At 31.3% G+C, this 19,656-nt stretch overlaps 1 pseudogene; it reads left to right on the top strand.

The window, feature by feature from the left end:
• Positions 1 to 120: 120 nt before the first annotated feature.
• LOC121209972 (dephospho-CoA kinase-like) lies at positions 121 to 7,082 on the top strand (annotated as a pseudogene).
• Positions 7,083 to 19,656: the final 12,574 nt, after the last annotated feature.

Below are 19,656 nucleotides of genomic sequence, written 5' to 3'. Positions count from 1 at the left end.
CTTATCTATATAAGTATAAAACTTAGTCCTTTTTTTTTAATAGAGAAGTTAACCAGACCTGCATGGGAAACAAGAGGTTCATTCAGAGGTTGAAGAAAAAAGGAAAAATATAGAGGGAAAATGTTAATAGTAGGGTTAATCGGAGGGTCGCATTGGTGAAGTCTACAGTTTCTTCCATGTTATTTTATCTATAGTAATTAGTTTTGGTTTTGCATGATGCGTTGAAGAGGGACACAGACGGGTACAAAAAGGTGGTGGCTGCATTGGGGCCGGGACATTTAACAAGGTGATAGTCGAGTTGATGGTTTGAATTTGGGCCAAATTGTCTTCTCTGATGACTCCAAACGTCAACTCCTTAGTCGATAAATGTTCTGCAATTTTCTCGTTTTGACGGGCTGACCAGCTTAACATTGGTAATAGCCTTTCTAAGCAATGCTTGTTGAAACCATTTTTTTGAAAAAAGGTCGAATTTGATTTTGAAAACGAAAAAATGGGAGTCACCACCAATCCTCTTTATGAGGTGTGATCGGATCACTTCGTGATCGTTTTAATAAAATGTTTGATTTACTAAAACAACGTTTTTGATCTACAAAATTCAGAAAACGGGTTCGGGAGTCGATTACGTATGAGGAAGGGTTAGCACCCTCGTAAGGCCCTAAATTGGTACCTAGTTGGTTAATTGGTGTCTTAGTGTCGAAAGTAGAAAACTTGGAAAGAGTTTTAAAATACGATTCCTATTTGTATTAATGTTAATTTTACAAAAATGCTTAGATAAATCGAAATAGATGTTAAAGACCTTTTTATCTCGAAGTAATGACACATCCAGTAAGTTAGGACACGACATTTTGAACCCTCGAGAATAAACTTGTTTTTTAATTTTCAAAACTCATGTATTTTAATTTTAAAAGGATATTCAGTTATTTAGATTGAACGAGAAAAAATCGAAACCCAATAAGTTAGGGCACGATTTCTCAAATTTCCAAATATGGAATATTGCCTTTGTTTTAAGAAAAAAAATCTTATCTCGAGGTAACAAAATGTCACATCCAGTAAGCTAGTACACAACCTTTTGAAACCTCGAGAATAAGCTTGCCTTTTAATTTTTTATTTAAAATTTGTGTATTTTAATTCTAAAGGATATTCGGTTATTTAGGATCAACGAGAAAATCGAAACCCCGCAAGTTAGGGTACGATTTCTCGAAACTCCTAACACAAAATATTGCCTTTATTTTCAAAGTTTTTCGAATGAATACACGTCTAATGTTTAAAACTATGCGTATTTGTTTTATTTGGATTATAGTGTAAAGAATGGATATTTAAACACGGCTCGCGACATGATTGGAATAACAATAGAATGATAACATGAATAAGTGAACTGACGATATGCCTATAATAATGAGGCAACAAATAAGAAATGGCAATAATCAATTAAATCTAATGTTAATTAAACAATGATATACATAAAAATAATAATGAAAGAAAGTAGAATATGCATAAAAATATAAACATGAAAGTATAAAAAAAAATGAATAAGTAACAAAGAAGGATTAAAATAATATAATGCTGATAATAGTAAAATTTTGCGTAAATAAGATATTATAAACAATTATATTTTTAAAGGAACATATATAATAATAATAAAACAAGTAAATGGCTAAATTATAGATAAACGGGAATAAAAATATGCATATAAAAAATATATAAAAAAGGAATACACCATAAAAACGAGCCAAGAAATAAATAATAAATAATAAAAAACTAATATAAATTCAATAAAATAAAAAAATTGAAATAAAATATTAAATAAAACAGTTTTTTTTAAAAAAATAAAAAAATGAAGTAAAACCAATTAAGGATGAAAATGAAATCGAAATAAAATTTGGGGTACAAATTGAAAATAATAAAAAGAAGCAAGGACCAAAATAAGGCACGCTAAAAAAGACAAGGACTGAATGGGACAATATCCCTTTGTCCATATGCGTGTGTCTATCAGGTGGACCGAAATGAAACAGAAATAAAAATTTAAGGGATAAATTAAAAATAAGAAAAGAACTGAATTAAAAAGGTTAAAAATTGCGAAAGGACCCATGAAACAAATAGACCATCTGGTCTAAAACGCGCAGATCTAAGCCGGAGCAGGTCGGGTCAGTTCGTTCCACATTAAAACGATGCTGTTTAACGTCAGTGGGCTTATACCCCAAAATGACGCTGTTTGCAAGCTCTATAAATTAAAAAAAATTTGACAAAAAATTCATTCAGCCTCTTTTTTTTTTAAAAAAATTACTCCCTTTATTTTCTCTAAAAAGGGATTGGAGTCGGCCAAGGGGGCCCGATGGCCCTCCATCATGGCCCTATCGTGGCCCTGCCGTAAACGGATGTCGGAGGCGCACGAAATCGGGCCTTTTCAGCCCTTTCTAATCTCTCCCTTTTTTTAAACAAAAAAAAACCTTTTGAAAACCAAGATCTAGGGTTTAAAATAAACAAACCACAAAAGAGAAAAAAGGGAATCGATCTCAGAGGGAAGCCTTCGTCTTTGCTGCACTCCGAGCCTTCGTCGAAACCCCAGTGGATTCTAAGACGTTCAAGTCGTGGGAGCTTTTCTCAGCAGTGACGGAAGACGAACCGACGGTAAGCTTTATTATTTACTTATTTATTTCCAATAAAATAAAAATAAATAAAAGAGGCACCTTTTATTTTTTTTTGAAACTGTTTCAAACTTCTATTTTTTTTATATATTAAATTTTCACTTTTTCGTATTAAAAAATCTTTCTTACAATCCGCTTGTTACGGCCTTATATAGCCGATTTACAAGTTACTGTTTTGCTACTACTTAATTACTATTCATGCCATTTTATTTTGTTGTTTCTCTATTCTATTTCTTTACTCTGTAGACTTGCTTCTCTATTTTCCTTTCTGTTTCTGTTTTGCAGGCCTAGGGAGTCAACGGGGCAGAGGCTTGGTCATTTTGGTGTAAGGTTAGAAAAAGGGGTTAGGCATCGGGCCTTGGATGCGATGACAAGGCACATGGGGGAGCGGCGCCCCTAGGGTACTTTTACTAGAAACTATTGAGGGTTAGGGTTTAGTTTGGGTCTAGGGTTAATTTGGGCCTATGGTTTGGGCTTGTAAAACTTGATACTTGGGTTTTAAATAATTTGGGCTTAGATTTGAATTGTAATATGGACTGTTTGAATATTATTTATTTTGGTTGTCTAATTTGGGTCTGGGCTGGGCAAAATAGGCCTATTATAATGCTTATCTACTATTAGACTACTATTGTAGTCTACTAGTCTTGGAGGTGGAACGTTTACCATCAAAATGTTTAATCGACCTTTTAGTGTAAAGTTTGTTCTTATTTAGGTTGCTTAAATACTTGGCATACTCAAGTCATCCTATATGACCATTATCATTTACCTTGTCGTGAAACTGTGGATTCCTTTGATTTGGAAATATGGGTGAAGTTTGTTCTGGCATCGTTTTAGAAATTCTAAAGCTTTGGATAGAAGGGTATAAGGCAATTGTTCTTGATATTCCACTGTTGTTTGAGGCCAAGATGGATAAGTGGACGAAACCCATTGTTATTGTATGGGTTGATCCTACTATGTTGAAAAATGGCCAACCATACTGCTATTATGTTTTGTTAAAGTACATGCTACTATGATGACTTTGTTGAGTGCATACAGCTTGTATGCATGCTGCAGTAATTGTGCATGTTGTAGCAACATATTTTTTGTTTTAGTTGCAATGTAATTTAGTTTGGTTGAAAATGAACTTTGATGTTGATGTTTTGATGAGATGATTGAGTTGATAAGTGAGTTTATCCATGTTTACAAGCAATGTTCTAATAATCCTAATGCTGATTACTGGGGTTAGTTTAATATTTGGTGATGTATTTTGACTATAAATGTATTGTTTACATATTAAATGAGCAAGCATATCAGTTGTGTAAAGCAGATTGTTTGCTGCATGTTTGTGAGCAAGTAAATTGTTCTTTGTTTCTTCCTCCTTTGTTCTCTGTATTAGTCTCTTCTTTTGCTACTGTCAAAAACCCAACATACCTCTTCGAAGACTCGTGGGAAGAGATAATTCAACAGAGGAGGATGCCAGGAATAGGATCAATGCTCAGATATCTCTAGATTCAAAGAGGATACTAGCATACATAGTGATAGATAACACTAGATCACTTCACGACTTGCAGGAAAGGTTTGTCCTTGACATGGACTGAGTTGTGGCTTTCAAGGGAGGGAGCTTTGTTAGCAGCAATATATTATTTATCAATCTATAGGTACTACTGTCGAAACCAACCTTTTTAAAATGGGAGGGTATTTTGAAAACGGGAGTCGCCACCAACCTTTTTAGGTGTGATTGGATCACCTTATAAAACATTTTGGTCTACGGAAATATGAGAAGATGGGTTCGGGAGTCGATTACGTGCAAGGAAGGACTAGCACGTTGCACCAAAATTGGTACCAAATTATTTTTCTGTCTTGATGCCAAAAGTTTGAAGGAATTTAGAAATAAGATCCCTTTTTTAAGCTATAATAATTTGCTGAAAATCAAGGTTCTTTCGCTCCAAAAGAGTACAAACATCACATCGAGCATGATTGGACACGATATTCTTAGTCTTTCGAAATTGAAATTATCTTGTGACTTACAAAATCTATTTAGGAGGATACTTTAGACATTTAGACAGACAAGAAATCGCAACCCAGCATGTTAGGGTACTACTTCCCGAATTCCTAAATACCAAAAACATTGCCTCTCTTTTTTAAAAGTATTTTGGATTGAATAAGATATAAAAGTTCTTTAAAGTGATGATGCATTCAACTTATTACAAAGGATCAATATTAAACAAATTAACCTACATGATACCTACTTTATCATTCCATGCAAATATAATATAAAAATAATAAATAATGACATAAATTACACAATATACATTATCACTTTATGCATATATAATTATAAATAACATAAATATAAACACATTATTATTTCATGCAAAAAAATACAAAATAGCAAAATAATGAATATAACAATATAAATTACACATATATAATAGTATTTCATGTGAATATAATTTTTAAATAACAACATAAATAATCAATTCTCATACGAATATATAATAATAATAAAAAATAACATAAAGATAACAAATAATCTATGAGATAAAATTAACATGTTAAAACAATACCTAATAAATACAAAAAGGATAAAAACAAAATATAAAAAAATTTTAAAAAAGATATTTTAAGCAATATATAAGTAATAAAAGAGAAATTTTTTTAAAAATAATAAAAATATATTATATGATATAAGAGCTTAATATACTTATAAAAATAATAATATGTTAAATTGGAACAAAATTTTGTAGTAAATTTTAAAACATTAGACATTAAATATATAATAACAATATATGTGTTAGTTTATAATAATTTACAAATTTTAATTTTTATATACTAATAAATAATAAATAATGAAATAATATATAATAAAAGGAAGATAATATAGGGAATAATATATAATAAAATATAATGAAATATAAATAATATGATAAAATATCATATAAATAAAATAATATATACTATTTTTTTATATATAATTAAAAAAGTAAATAATAAATTAAATATATAAAATGGATTAAAATTGAATTTAATTAAAAATCTAGGGTTAATTTACAAATAAATAAAAAATTCGGGCCTAATTGAAATGCGCACCAAAATTTGAGGGACTCACTGGGCAATTAGCCCTAACCCCAAAAATGACGTCGTACTCAGAACAGGTCTTATAATGGCTATTGGGACCAAATTGCAATAAATGCAAAAGATTAGGGCCAAATTAAAATAAAAATAAAATAAATTTTAAAAACATAAAAATACGGGAGGATCAATTGGGCAATTAGCCCTTTAAACAAAAACGCGTGGATCCTACCCGGATCTCGGGTCAACGTGCGGATCCTAGCTTTGAAACGACGCCGTTTTAAAGCTTATTGTTTTAAGCAAAAACGACACCGTTTTCATAAGGCTATATAAGCCAAATTTTAACCTAAAATTTCATTTTAAAACCGATTCTAAAAAAAAAAGAAAAAAATCTCTGAAGGAGGGTTTGGGTGCGGCCCTCGGAGCTCTGTCAAGCCTCCGTCCTAGGGCTTACACGCTCCTACGCGCCACCGTCAACATCGCCTCTTACGGCGGTTGGAAGCTAGAAAGCTTCGTTTCTTAGTGCAAATCCATCGGCAAGTTCCCCTTCTTTATATTCTTAGCAATATTTATATGTATTCGCAACGAAAACAAAAAAACAAAGTAAAAGTAAATCACCTTTGTTTCTTTATTTTTATTGTATATATGCCTGTTAAAAAACCTCGTATCCTTGACAAACTGCTGTATTTTATTGTGTATATGAAAATCCGTGTTTACAAATTAGAAAAAAAGGGTTTTTATAACCCTCTGTTATATTTTTGGGGAAAGAATCCTTTGATTTCTTTCCAAGTTTGCTTCTTTTGCTGCTGTGGTTCTTTCCTTCTTTTGCAGATATCAGTGAGGATCTCACCGCGATGAGTGCTGGCGTTGATTTGTGCACTGATTGCAGCGTGATACAAGGCTGGAGTCACGTGCGCCGGTGGAGACGTTGGTGGAAAGTCACTGGAACGACGCGAAACGAAAAGGCGCGTCAGTTTGGAGTGCTTGCGGCGCCTAGGGTTTCTGAAACCCTAGGTCTTCTGTCTTCCGTTAACAAATTGGGCCACTTGGGCCCTGTGTATTTTGGGCAGCATTTGGTCTCTAGTACGGGCTTGGGTGTAATTGGGCATTGGGTAATTTAAGTATTTGGGTTAGGTAAACGGGCTAACAATTTTGGGTTTTGTAAAAGGACTGTAAAACTTTATTATTATTATTATTATTATTTTTTGTTTTTGTTATTTATTTATTTATTTTACGGGCCCGGGTGAATTTGGGCTATTACAACTACGATCACAACCAACTTGAGGATTCAAACTGTTTATATCCGTTAACTATTCTTGATAGTGGGAAGTGATATTTTCGAGGTTTTATATGAGTGAAGAGAAGATAGACGAGACTTATGCCTGACCAGTTTTGTAAATAAGAATTCCCGGCTGTACCGTTTACTTGAGGTTATCGAACTTATTGGTTTTCTTTTGATTGTTGCCCATAAACAGCGAAGTATCTACTTGTTTAACAAAATCTTACTAACAAAGAGTCGTGTGTGTGTTTGCGTCTATTTTTCTCTATCATTTTAAGACAAATTTTGGCAGTTGCCTTATGTCCAGCAGCAGGGAGATAGAATCCTTTGGAAATTACGTGGTTCTATAAACAAAGTGGCTCAATTCTGTAATGAGCTAAGGCATCAAAGGGAGAAGGTAAAATGGCACAGAATTGTATGGTGCCATCTTAATATTCCTAGACATTCTATTATTGCGTGCAAAAGTGTTTGACATGCGGTGTTACTATGTCACGAGGAAAGGTTAGTTTGGCAATGCTTTTGAGAAGCATTTTTGAAAAATGTTGTGGAAAAGTACTTTTGAGAATTCTTTTTAAAAGTTTGGTTTAAAATTTGAGTGTTTAGCATTGCTATTAAAGTACTTTTAAGAAATAAAATGTCCATTTTAGAATGTTATTATAAAGTAACAAATATGCATTTAAATAATATTTAAATTAGTTAATATTATTATATTTTAGTAAATGTAGAAGCCCAAACAGCCCGGGCCTTTTACAAAAATGAACCCAACAAAATTAAACCCAAACCCAACATTACAAACAAACCCTGACCCAAACCTACATAGCCCAAACTCTAGACCCAATCAGCCAGATTAGGGTTTCAAAAAGCTGAAACCCTAATCAACCCCTAGCGCCGCACCACAAACCCTCTGTCACCCCCACCTACCTCTGCCAAGGTCACGTCCACCGTCCTCACACCATGCTCATCCCTTGCAAGCAGCAACGAAAAGACAGAAAGTAGAAAGAAATTTTTGTACAATGGCTATAAAACCCGATTTAAAACTTTGTAAAAGGGTCGGTAATTTTTTCATCAATAAAAAAGTGATTTTACTCAACAAACTCAGCAAAGGCATAGATTAACACCAAAATAGTAAGAACAAAAAAGGAATCAAAAGCACCAAGCCCAAATCAGAGGTGATTTCTTATTTAGTATTTTTTTTATTTCGTTTCGAATTTTGGTTATTTTAGTTATCTCTTATTTCATATATATATAACATAGACATAAAAAAATATAAAGAAAAAAAACTAAAAAAAACTAACCTTTTCGAACTTCCGGCCACCGTACATGGTGGCCTGCGCCGGCGACGGACTGCGGTCCGATTGTCGGACTGGTGACCGGCCCATGGCCGGATATCTCCCTCTCCCCCTTCCCCCTTTTTTTTTCTTCCTAAGCTATCAAATGATTTAAAAAAAATTTGGCTTTTATAGGGACCAAAACGGTGCGTTTTGGTCCCCCATTAATAAAACGACGTCGTTTTGCCCTGGGTCGGACCGACCCGACCCATACCCGCTAGAGGATCCGCGTGTTTTTGATTAATGGGTTATTTATGCGCACGGTCCTTCCGCTTTTTCACTCTTTTACAATTAAGTCACTTTTTTATTTTCAATTTGGCCCTGAAATTTATTGCGCTCTGCGATTTGGTCCTCCCTTCAACGATGTCGTTTTACAGGTTCGGGTAAATTGCTTATTTGACCCTCTGCAGTTGCACGCACATTCAAATGGATCCTCTTGTTTATCTTTTATTTTAAATTCGCCCCAAAACTTTGATTTTAATCCAATTTTAGTCCTTTTTTCATTTATTTTTCGTACTTATCCTGAATTTTATATTATTTTGCTATCTAATTCGGCTTTAAATATTATTCATGTTATATATAGTATTGTTATCACTATTATTTTTATATTATATTTAGCTATATTTTTTTTATGTTTCGTTTTTTTTACTATTATATGCATATATAATTTTATTATTATATTTATTATTAATATTATTAGTACTAGTTTATATATAGATATGCATGTACGTACTTATGTAGTGTGTTAATTTTTTTTAATCATTTCTAATATTTGTATATATTATATGTATTTTATATATATTATGTATATATTTTTAATGTCATTAGTTATATATTTCTTATACTATTCCATGTATGTACTTTATATCATCTTATGTATATATTCTTAAATACTATTATATATATATATTTAATACCATATTGTGTATATATTATTATTACTAATTATTATTATTGCTAGTATTGTTATTATTATTATATTAGTGTATATTTTATGTACGTGTATATATATAGCAATGTTTTTATTACTTTATTTTAATATTTTTATTATAGTAGCTTTTGTATTTTAATATTATTATTATATTATTATTATTTATTATTATTTTTGTATATATTATTCATGCTATCATTATTATATTATTACCACTATTACATTTATTATATTAGTATTATTATTGCTATCATTATCAATATTAGTATTATTGTGTGTTTTCATTATATATATGTCGTTTATATTTATAGTATTATTTTAATATTGTGTTTACTATATATATTTACCCTTATTATTATTATTACCTATTATTTTATTTTTAATATTATTAAGTTATATTTTTTATATTCTTTTATTATTATTATTATCATTATTAACTTATATATACATATATATATTTGTACATATCATTATTTTATATTATTGTTGTAAATATTTTTTAGATATATATTTTATGTATTTCACCTAATATTTTCTTTTATTGTAGATATTATTATTATTATATACTTTTATTATATGCATATATACATGTATTTTTATGTACATATTATTATTTTATATTATTATTACCAAATATATCATTTGTTTCTTATTTTATTATTAGTACATGATTTCTTTTTATTTTCTTTTTTGTAAATATCATTATTATTGTTATTCTAATATTCTAGTATTCCATGTTAATATTTTTCATTAATGATATCATTGTTTGTGTCGTTTATCTATTTTTAAATTCTCACTTTAGAAATATTTTTCTCATGTTTTAATTAATTTCAAAAATAAGGCAATGTACCGATTTAACATTAAGCCATCGATTTCATTGCTATGTTGGGTGAAATTCATCAGCTCGTGTTAAAAACGGGACACCCTTTCTAAAAAAATCGAAAACTAAAAATTCTCATTTTTCAAATGGATCACGAGTAAATGTCAAATTGAATTCGTACTTTTGAAAATCAAGACAACACGAGTTTAATAAAAATACTAATTTTGGGCATCGCGAGGGTGCTAATACCTTCCTCGTGCGTAACCGACTCCCGAACCCAACTTTACTTTGGTTTTTTTACGTAGATCTAAATTTGGCCTTCATTTTTGTTCAAGAATAAACTTTCTTTTTAAAAAAGATGATTTATTAGGTGTCCGATCACACCTAAAAAAAAGATCGGTGGCGACTCCTTTTTTTTTAACAAAACCGAAAGTCATTTTTTTCAAACTTCCAATAAGTCACCTCAATTGACGATAGAAATTAAAAAATTTTTACATCAGAACAATAAAAATATAAAAAAATTTATTATAACTTGTTATTAATATTTTAATATATGAAATATAAATTTTAAATATTTTTAAACAATAAATATTAATTATTTATGAAATTTAATTAGAATATATAAATTATATTTTAAATATTTAAATATAACCATTAAATATTTGTAATTAGTATTTTAAAAAATATTTTTTTATTTTTAATTAATGATTTTAACACGTTTGTAACTAAGCACCAAGAAAAAAAAAGAAAAAGTACTATGTTATTAGAGGGGTGAAAAAGTAATTAAGCATTAAAAGTGCTTTTAGGAGAGGAAAAGCTAAAAATTTTAGCTTCTCTTTTTCAGAAGTGCTTGTGAATAGCACTTCTGAAAAGTTAAAAATTTCAGCAAAAAACAACTTGTTTAGCACAATTTTTCTTCCAAAAGTATTTTTGGAACTAGAAACGCTTTTTTTAAGCATTGCAGAACATGCTCGAAGTGGAAAGTAGGACCCCTTTTTGTTCAATTGTAAGTATTCTGGGCAGCTGTGGCAAGAATTCTTAATGCTTCTGGCATAGGTAGAGCTGCAGGGAGTTGACATAACCAACTCACTACATAGCCAAATTTGTGTTATTAAGTGATGACAATAGTTGTACTTGGTGGCTAATTTCACTTAACTGTATTGGTCGTTTGTTTTGTATAGATAATCATGATTGACTTATTTATTTTTTAAATTTTGGATAATCATGATTTATGTATGGCCATTACAGGTGTATTTTTTTCATTCTTTATTGAAATGGTAGTTTTTTCAATGAGGTACTTTGTTTTTCTTTTTTTGAAATGAATACTATAAAATTCATTAATTGCAAAGAGAAGTACAATCAAGACTAACAATATGCAAAACTACCCTGGGCACTTCATCTACCTAATACAACGGATCACTAAGATCAATGCCACATTTTGCAAGATAGTGTGAGCCACTTGGTTACCATCACGAGGAGAGTATTCATAAATACAAGTGACAAAACGTTTCTCCTTCAATTTACAATTTCTAAGTGCTATGCCCATTTCTGAAGGGTCCCTAGGACCTTTGCTTCAGACGTTCAATTATCACAGCCTCGTCTTCTTCAATCATTATTTGCCTAAAGCCAAGATCGCCAGTGAACTACGAAGCATGAAAGCATGCACAAGCCTCAACCATTTCTAGAGGGGACATATAAGGGAAAGGAACCATACTAGAATCCAACACCTCTCTGTTAAAGTTTCACACCACAAATCCAGCCGCTCCTCGTCTCACAGTAATACACAGAGTGATGGGTGCCGAATCCATCGTTAATAAAGCTTAAACCTAAACATAATATAAAATTTGCAAATATAGGATATAAGGTAAATTCCACAGATATTGATTTGGTTGAGTTCGAATTTCTCATAATTAAGACACTTGTGGACAGTTTCATGCCCACTAATCTTGCAGTCCTGCCTAAAAAAAAAGTGATTAAAGTATCATAAAATTAAATAAGTAAAAATCGAAAAAACAGTGACATAGTAAATAAAAAGTGATTTCAAAATTAAATAGAATCAATAATGTAACAGGCCCAATTTGCTCGGCCCGTTACAAACCAAAAAACAATAATAAAGCTAAATAAAATATAAAGCCCAATTTTTAAATAGTCCATCATCAAAGTCCAAATTACAAGACATTACAAACCCAAACCCAAATTTAAAACCCTTTACAAAAAACCCAATTACAACCTAAAATACATGGCCTAATGGCCCAAAACCTAGACCTAGGTTCGGCCAAACAAAAGCCTAGGGTTTCTCTCGCGCCGCAGCGTCGTACGGCCTCCTGGCGCCACAGCCATGCCCACGCCTCCGTACGCCAGCGCACAACCCTCGTACACGCGCCACGCACACCCCGTACCTGCAAAAAGAGACAAACACAACAACAAATAGGAAATAATAGAAAAAATTGTATTTTTATTTTGATTTTTTTTCTTTTCGGCTATAAAGCCAAGAGATTTGATTCTTGTAAGAGGTTACACACATTACGCATACTAAAATACACAAGGTGATTTCCAATTAAAAAATCTCTAAATGCTTTATTTTCTTTAGTTTCATTCTTCTGGATTTGTGATTCTTATATTCGAAAGAAAAAAAAAAGGAAAAGGGGCTTACCTTATAAATGTGCCATGGGTCATCTTCTACTTCGTTGAAATCGAAGAATAGAGGGTGTCTTAAGGCTGAAAAAGCAACTCCGAGGCTCGAGTAGGCCGGTCACCGTTCATGGTGGTGAATCTGCATTTAAGAGGAGCATTTAGGGTTTGCTGGTGAAGAGGAAATGAGGCTAGGGTTGGCTCGGCTGAATGAGGCTTGGGTTTAGCCTTTTTAAGGGACCAAAAACAGTGCCGTTCTGAGCTTGTTTCAATAGCTCCAAAATGACGCCGTGTCGTCCATACCCGATCCGATCCGGTTCTTTGCCTCTAGGATCCGCATGTTCTTACGGAGAGGGGATATTTACACGATAGGTCCTCCCCTTTCGCATGGGCATTCAATTACACCTTATCTACTTTGCTTTGTTCTTTTTTAAATTAGCTCTTTAATTTGTGTGTATTTGCATTTTAGTCCACGGTACAGCGCAACATTTTGGTCTTGGGGATATTTCTGTTTCTAGTCCTTATATATTTGCGCGGATTGCTTATTGATCCTATTTTCGATTATTTTATTTATAAATTATCCCTCTTATTTTAATTCAGTTTTAATTCAGTTTTCTATTTGTATAACTTATCATTTTGAAATACATTCAATATTTTTATATGTTAATCCATTTTAATGATTTTGTTTGTTTTTATTTGTACAATTAGTTTGAAGTTTCTTTTATCATATTATTTTTTGCATTTTGTATAATATTTCTTCGAATATTCTATATATTTGTACATATATTATTTTAATTGAGGTTTTAATTCATAAATGCTTATTATTTTAAAGTTCCTAACATTTTATATATATATATGTATATGTGTTGAGCTATTTTAATAACTTTATTTTGTTTTTGTAAAATCACCTTTAAGTTTTTTAGTATAATATTTTAACATTCTATATAATATTTCATTCAAATGTCTTCATTTTGTAACATCTATTTTAAAAATTATTTATATATTCATAGTTTCTATAAATTATCTTAAATTCTAACATGTATTGTTTACTCATCAATGCATCATTCTTTAGAAGTTGTTTTGTATCATATTAATTTAATGTTGTTTGGTGTCTCATGGGTTAATTGTTTTTACATTATTTTATGTATATTTGTTGTATTGTTGTTCTCCATCCATGTTTAGAAGTTCGATTACATTTGTCTTAGATTTGTTATACTTAATTATTGGTTTTGTTAATATGTTAATTATTAGTTTGTTAATTGGCACTGTATTTTATGAGTGCATATTACCCCATGTTTTTATTTTTCCTTTAGTCTACAAATGCTGCATTATAATTTTCAATTGAAAAAAAAATAATTATTCTATTCTATTTCAAGTCAAATTAATGCGTTTTAAGCTGGTTTTACAATTATTCGTTTGAAAATTCCTTAAAACGAAGGTAATATTTAATGTTTGGAAATTCGGGGAACCGTGCCCTATCGTTCTGGGTTTCGATTTCCTGTTTGTTCCAAATAATTGAATATTCCTTTAGAATTTCACTCGTGCTTTATAAATTCTAAAGCAAGGCAATGTTCAATGTTTGGACATTCGAGGAATCGTGCCCTACCGTGCTGGGTTTCAGTTTTTCGTTGGACTAAATAATTAGCCATCCTTTTGTAATTTTCAACATATAAACTTTTGGGAGTAAAAAAATTATCATGTTTTCGAGGGTATAAATGATCGCGTCCTATCGTGCTGGATGTGATGCTGTATACCTTTGAAACAAGAGAATTTTGACGACCAACTTAAGCAATTCAAGTGTTTCAAAAGAAATCATATTTCAAAATATTTTTTTTAGACATAAGGACATTATTTGATCAATTTGGTACCAATTTTGGGTGTAACGAGGGTGCTAATCCTTCCTTGTACGTAACCGGCTCCCAAACCCTTTTTCTCAAATTTCATAGGCCAAAATCGATTTAAATGGAATAAAATATTTTATTAAAGCGATCCAATCACACCAAAACAAAAAGTTGGTGGCGACACTCCACGTTTTGTTTTCAAAAAGCCGATTACCTTTGTTTTCAAAATCAAAAAGTGGTTTCGACAAATCAAACTAATAAAAGTTTTAATTTTGGATGCGACATCGAGCTTGATTTCAGAATTAATCACAGATTATATATGTCTTCTCGCTTATTAATAAGTCGGTTAAAATAATTAAGAAACAATTTCAAGCCACCAATTTTTACTTAATCGTGGAAACAACTTTATAATAATATAAAAAAATTTAATAATAATATTGTGCAACCCAATTTATAAGTAATTTTTTAAAGAGTTTTTAGAAGGGATAAATATCAAAACTATACATAAATTTTAATTCAATGTGCAATCTCATACATGAATTTTAATTTTATGCGATTTTATAAATTAAATTTTTATTTAATTTAATTTTAAAAAATCACAAACAACATTGTTGAATTAGCACCAATGTAATTTGGAAATTATATAACAAATACTTATATTAATTCAATAAATAAATATATGTATTCATTTCTTTATTAAATCAGTTGCTTAATTTTTTAATAAAATAAAATATGTTAATTAAATAGTTTTAAATTTATATTAGAAATAGTATTTTAAATACAAATTATGAAAAATATTTTATTTTAAAAATATTTTAATAAAAATTTAGGAATTTTTTTGTTACTAAATATTAGAAAGCACTTTTTGTATTAAAATTTATTAATTATAGGTTTTAAAAAAAATATGAAAGTAGCAATGAGTTTTGGTTTCGAGTCAATCTTTAAAGTTGGAATAAGAGCGATGTTGGAAGGATTATTCTAAACTTGGGATAAATGGTTTCAAAAAGTTGAAGTTAAGTGTGATAATACTTTGTTGGTTGAATTACTTTTGTTTGGTGGAGGAGCTAATAGTAGTTTAGTGGAACTACGGCTGTTACATCAAGTTTTGCGTCGGAAATGGGAGGTTCATATTCGACATATCCCGAGAACTTTTAATGGTGTTGTTGATCACATGACTAAATGTGCTGATACATGTAGTTCTTTGATAGGTTTATTTAGATCCCCAACGACTTCGGTCATGAACTTGTTGAGCAAGGGCGAAGCCAGAACAAAATTTTAGGGGGGGCGGATAAAATTTTAATTTTTTATAGTTTATATCTTTATAATTTGTAAAGGATTATATCGAATTTTTATAACTTTAGGGGGGACAATGTAAAGCCCCTCACCTGTATCCAACGCCGGGACAGGGTTCGAGGTGTTACCAGATTTAAACATTCACAACATGCAAAACTGGGCCACAAAAATTATCACCAAAAATTAAAACATCTCGAACACATGTATATCATCCCTTATATAAGTCTTCGAAACCTATAACATACATTGGGGTGGTTCGGTACTAAACTAAGAACTTTGAAAATCTTTGGGCAACTTAACTAAATTTTCTTGCTTCGGAGAGTCACACGCCTTTGTGGAATTGGGCCATCTGGTCACACACGTCCGTATGGCTTGGGACACGCCCCTGTCCTGTGCTCATAGAGCTCTCTGTCCATTTGGTCATGAACAAGTTAGGGTCACACGACCAAGGCACACGCCCGTAAGCTTAAGCCCTGTGTCTCACACGGCCTAGACACACGCTCGTGTTTCTATCCATGTAGACAATTTCAAGGCTATTTTCCAAGCCAATTGTCACCCTTAATTACCTACATACACTTATACATTTTCATAGCAATTGACATGGCATATTTGAGCAATTATATATCCACAATCAAGACACAAGCATGGCATTCTCACAACAACACATAACATATTACCAACCATTCATGGCAAACAAGCATATGTACATCACCAATATCAGACATAACATGAATAATTAGATTTATAAGTTAGAATCATTAGCTCACTAAAGACCAATATATTTGGCCAAATTATAATAACACATGTTATAAAACTAAGTCCCTATACATGCCACTCACTTGATAATTCTAGCATATTTGTTTATACTCTCAAGGTGTTGGCTTGATATTGTGATGCTGCCTCCAACGATTCTCCAACCCTGATCTAACCTGACAACACTAAAAGGAATGGAAAGGAGGGGGTAAGCTTTACGCTTAGTAAGCTCGCATGAAAATAATAAGCAATTTACTAACATGCTTTCCATAGTAAAACTATCCCAATTGTACATTTACACATGTTTTGGTTAAGTTGTTTTCTTGAGTCACAGTCACTAAATCATTTATATCTGGATCTACGGAAATTCAATTTAAGATCCGTAAATTTTTCCAGAAACTATACTCATATATCTTTCCACCATAAAATTTTCATAATTTTTGGTCCAGCCAATAAGTACAGTTTATTATTTAAACTCTCCCCTATTTTGCTGTTTGACAGCTTCGACCTTTCTTTACTAAAATTTAATTATCTTATAGTACAAGACTCAGATAATGTTCCCATCTCTTTCTCCTGAAATTAGACTCATTAAAGATTTCATTAATATTAATTTTAACTTATAACTATTTTTTCACAATTTCTAGTGATTTTCCAAAATTGAGACAAGGGAGTCTGGAATCACTCCGACTCTATCTCACAAGAATTCAAATATCTCATGATACAGAATTCTTTTGCTTTCATTGTTTCCTTTATGTGAAACTAGACTCATTAAGATTTAATTTCATAATTTATTAAGCTTCTAACTCAATTTCCACTATTTTTAGTGGATTTTCAAATTCGGATCAATGCTGCTGTCCAAATCTATTTTGGTACAATATAATGATCATTATCACAAGCTTGTCATAGAAATTATTCTCATAAATATCACTCATTCATTTGCACTCTCTTCACAAGTCCATTTCATTTCACATGTCAAACATGTACTCATGAGTTTCGAGTACGTACCTGTGCTATCTCTTAGCACAACCACTCATGCAAACAGGACAATCATATGCATCATATTAGTATCAACTAAGTACAGATGAGTTTATCATACCATTTTTCTTTATATCACTATGTATGTCATTATCGCTGAATTATTGAATTTCTGATGGACCTTTTCTTTTTCAATTGTACACTCGAGGTGTACGTTTCTTTCTGAGTGGTACACACAAAGTATACCTTTCCTTTTCATATGGTATACACAAAGTATACCTTTCCTTTTCATATGGTATACACAAAGTATACCTTTCCTTTTCAAGTGTACACACAAAGTGTACATAACCTTTTCAAGTGTACACACAAAGTGTACATAACCTTTTCATGTGATATACACAAAGTATACCTAACCTTTTCACATTCGATAGCCAAAGCTATCCCTTTTCACATTCGATAGCCGAAGCTATCTCTTTTCACATTCGATAGCCGAAGCTAACACTATTCACTGATCAGGTAGCTGGAGCTACCACTTTTCACTAATCAGGTAGCCGAAGCTACTACTTTTCACTGATCAGGTAACCGAAGCTACCACTTTTTACTGATCAGGTAGCCGAAGCTACCACTTTTCACTGATCAGGTAGCCGAAGCTACCGCTTTTCACATTGTACAAACAAGGCGTACATTTCCTTTTCATAATGAGATCAAAAGATTATCCTTTAGGGACAACCTTTATTGCAACATATGCAAGATCTCATATTCTCGGTAATCACCAATTTCTTTTAAATATCATATCCCATCAAATTTCTATTAACATCAAATTCAATACAATTATAACAAATTGTATTTCATGTATATCAATAATATCATGAATAATAGGTTTATTAAATCACGCAAACTTACCTTGGATCCAGAAATGGCAATTTACCATTCTAGTCATAACCTTGTATTTTTCCGATTTAAGCCCAAATCTCGATTTTCTTGATCTATAATATCACATTTAGCCTAATAATTAGTCACAATATTCACATAGGTCTAAAAATCATATTTTTAAAAATTTTCATTTTGACCCCTAAACTTTTGCATATTTGCACTTTTGCCCCAAGGTTCAAAAATTAAACTGCTTCATATTTTCTTATGTTTTATGACATGCTGATAATTTTTCTCTTCTATGGCAACATCAAATTCTCACTCTAACATGTACTTATAAACATTAGGTATTTTTACCGATTATGTCGTTTTACTTGTTTTCACGTAAAATCGCTTAGCAAAAGTTGTTTAACACAATTTAAAACTTCATATTCTACCATTAAACATCAAAATACATGCATATAATTCATGGGTAAATTTTTAAACATAAATCCTAGCTCAAAATAATGGTAGAAATGAGCAGATAATGTTATCGGGATTTCAAAAATACATAGAACATTAAAAACGGAGCTTGGAATCACTTACTATTAAGCTCGGAAGCTTGGCCAAACCCTAACCATGGCTGCTCTTGGCACATTATGCTATAGCAAGAAGAAAGGGACACATTTGGGGTTTAAAATTTGTCTTTTAATTCATTTTACCTCTAAATGACCAAAATGCCCTTCTTACTATTCTTTCAAATTTTACCCAACCAATGCCATTTTGTCCAAAAAGTTATACAATGGTTTAATTATCATTTAAGGACATCCCATTTAAAATTTCATGACAATTAGACACCTCTAACATATAAAACTCAACTTTTGCACTTTTTACAATTTAGTCATTTTTTCTAAATTGAGTGCCCAAACGTCGAAATTTTCGAATGAAATTTTCACGAAATCATTCCGTGAAATCGTAGACCATAAAAATATAATAAAAATGAAATTTTTCTCATCAAATTTGTGGTCCTGAAACTACTATTCCGACTAAGCCTAAAATCGGGATGCTACAGACAAAGTGCAATTTTACATTTACTAATTTAAATTTTTTAAAAAAATTTAAGGGCTAAAAGAAAAATTTTATATTTTAGGGGGCCGGGGTCCATGCTAGCCCCCCTAGCTTCGCCCTTGTTGTTGAGAAGAGATCGTAACTTGTCTATTTCTTATTGATTATGGTTTTATCTAATATAATCGCTTAATG

Source organism: Gossypium hirsutum, chromosome A11 (genome assembly GCF_007990345.1).
Source record: "Gossypium hirsutum isolate 1008001.06 chromosome A11, Gossypium_hirsutum_v2.1, whole genome shotgun sequence".
Taxonomy (NCBI): Eukaryota; Viridiplantae; Streptophyta; class Magnoliopsida; order Malvales; family Malvaceae; genus Gossypium; species Gossypium hirsutum.
The sequence above is the reverse complement of the archived record's forward strand: the minus strand, read 5'-3'. Positions and strand labels throughout refer to the sequence as shown.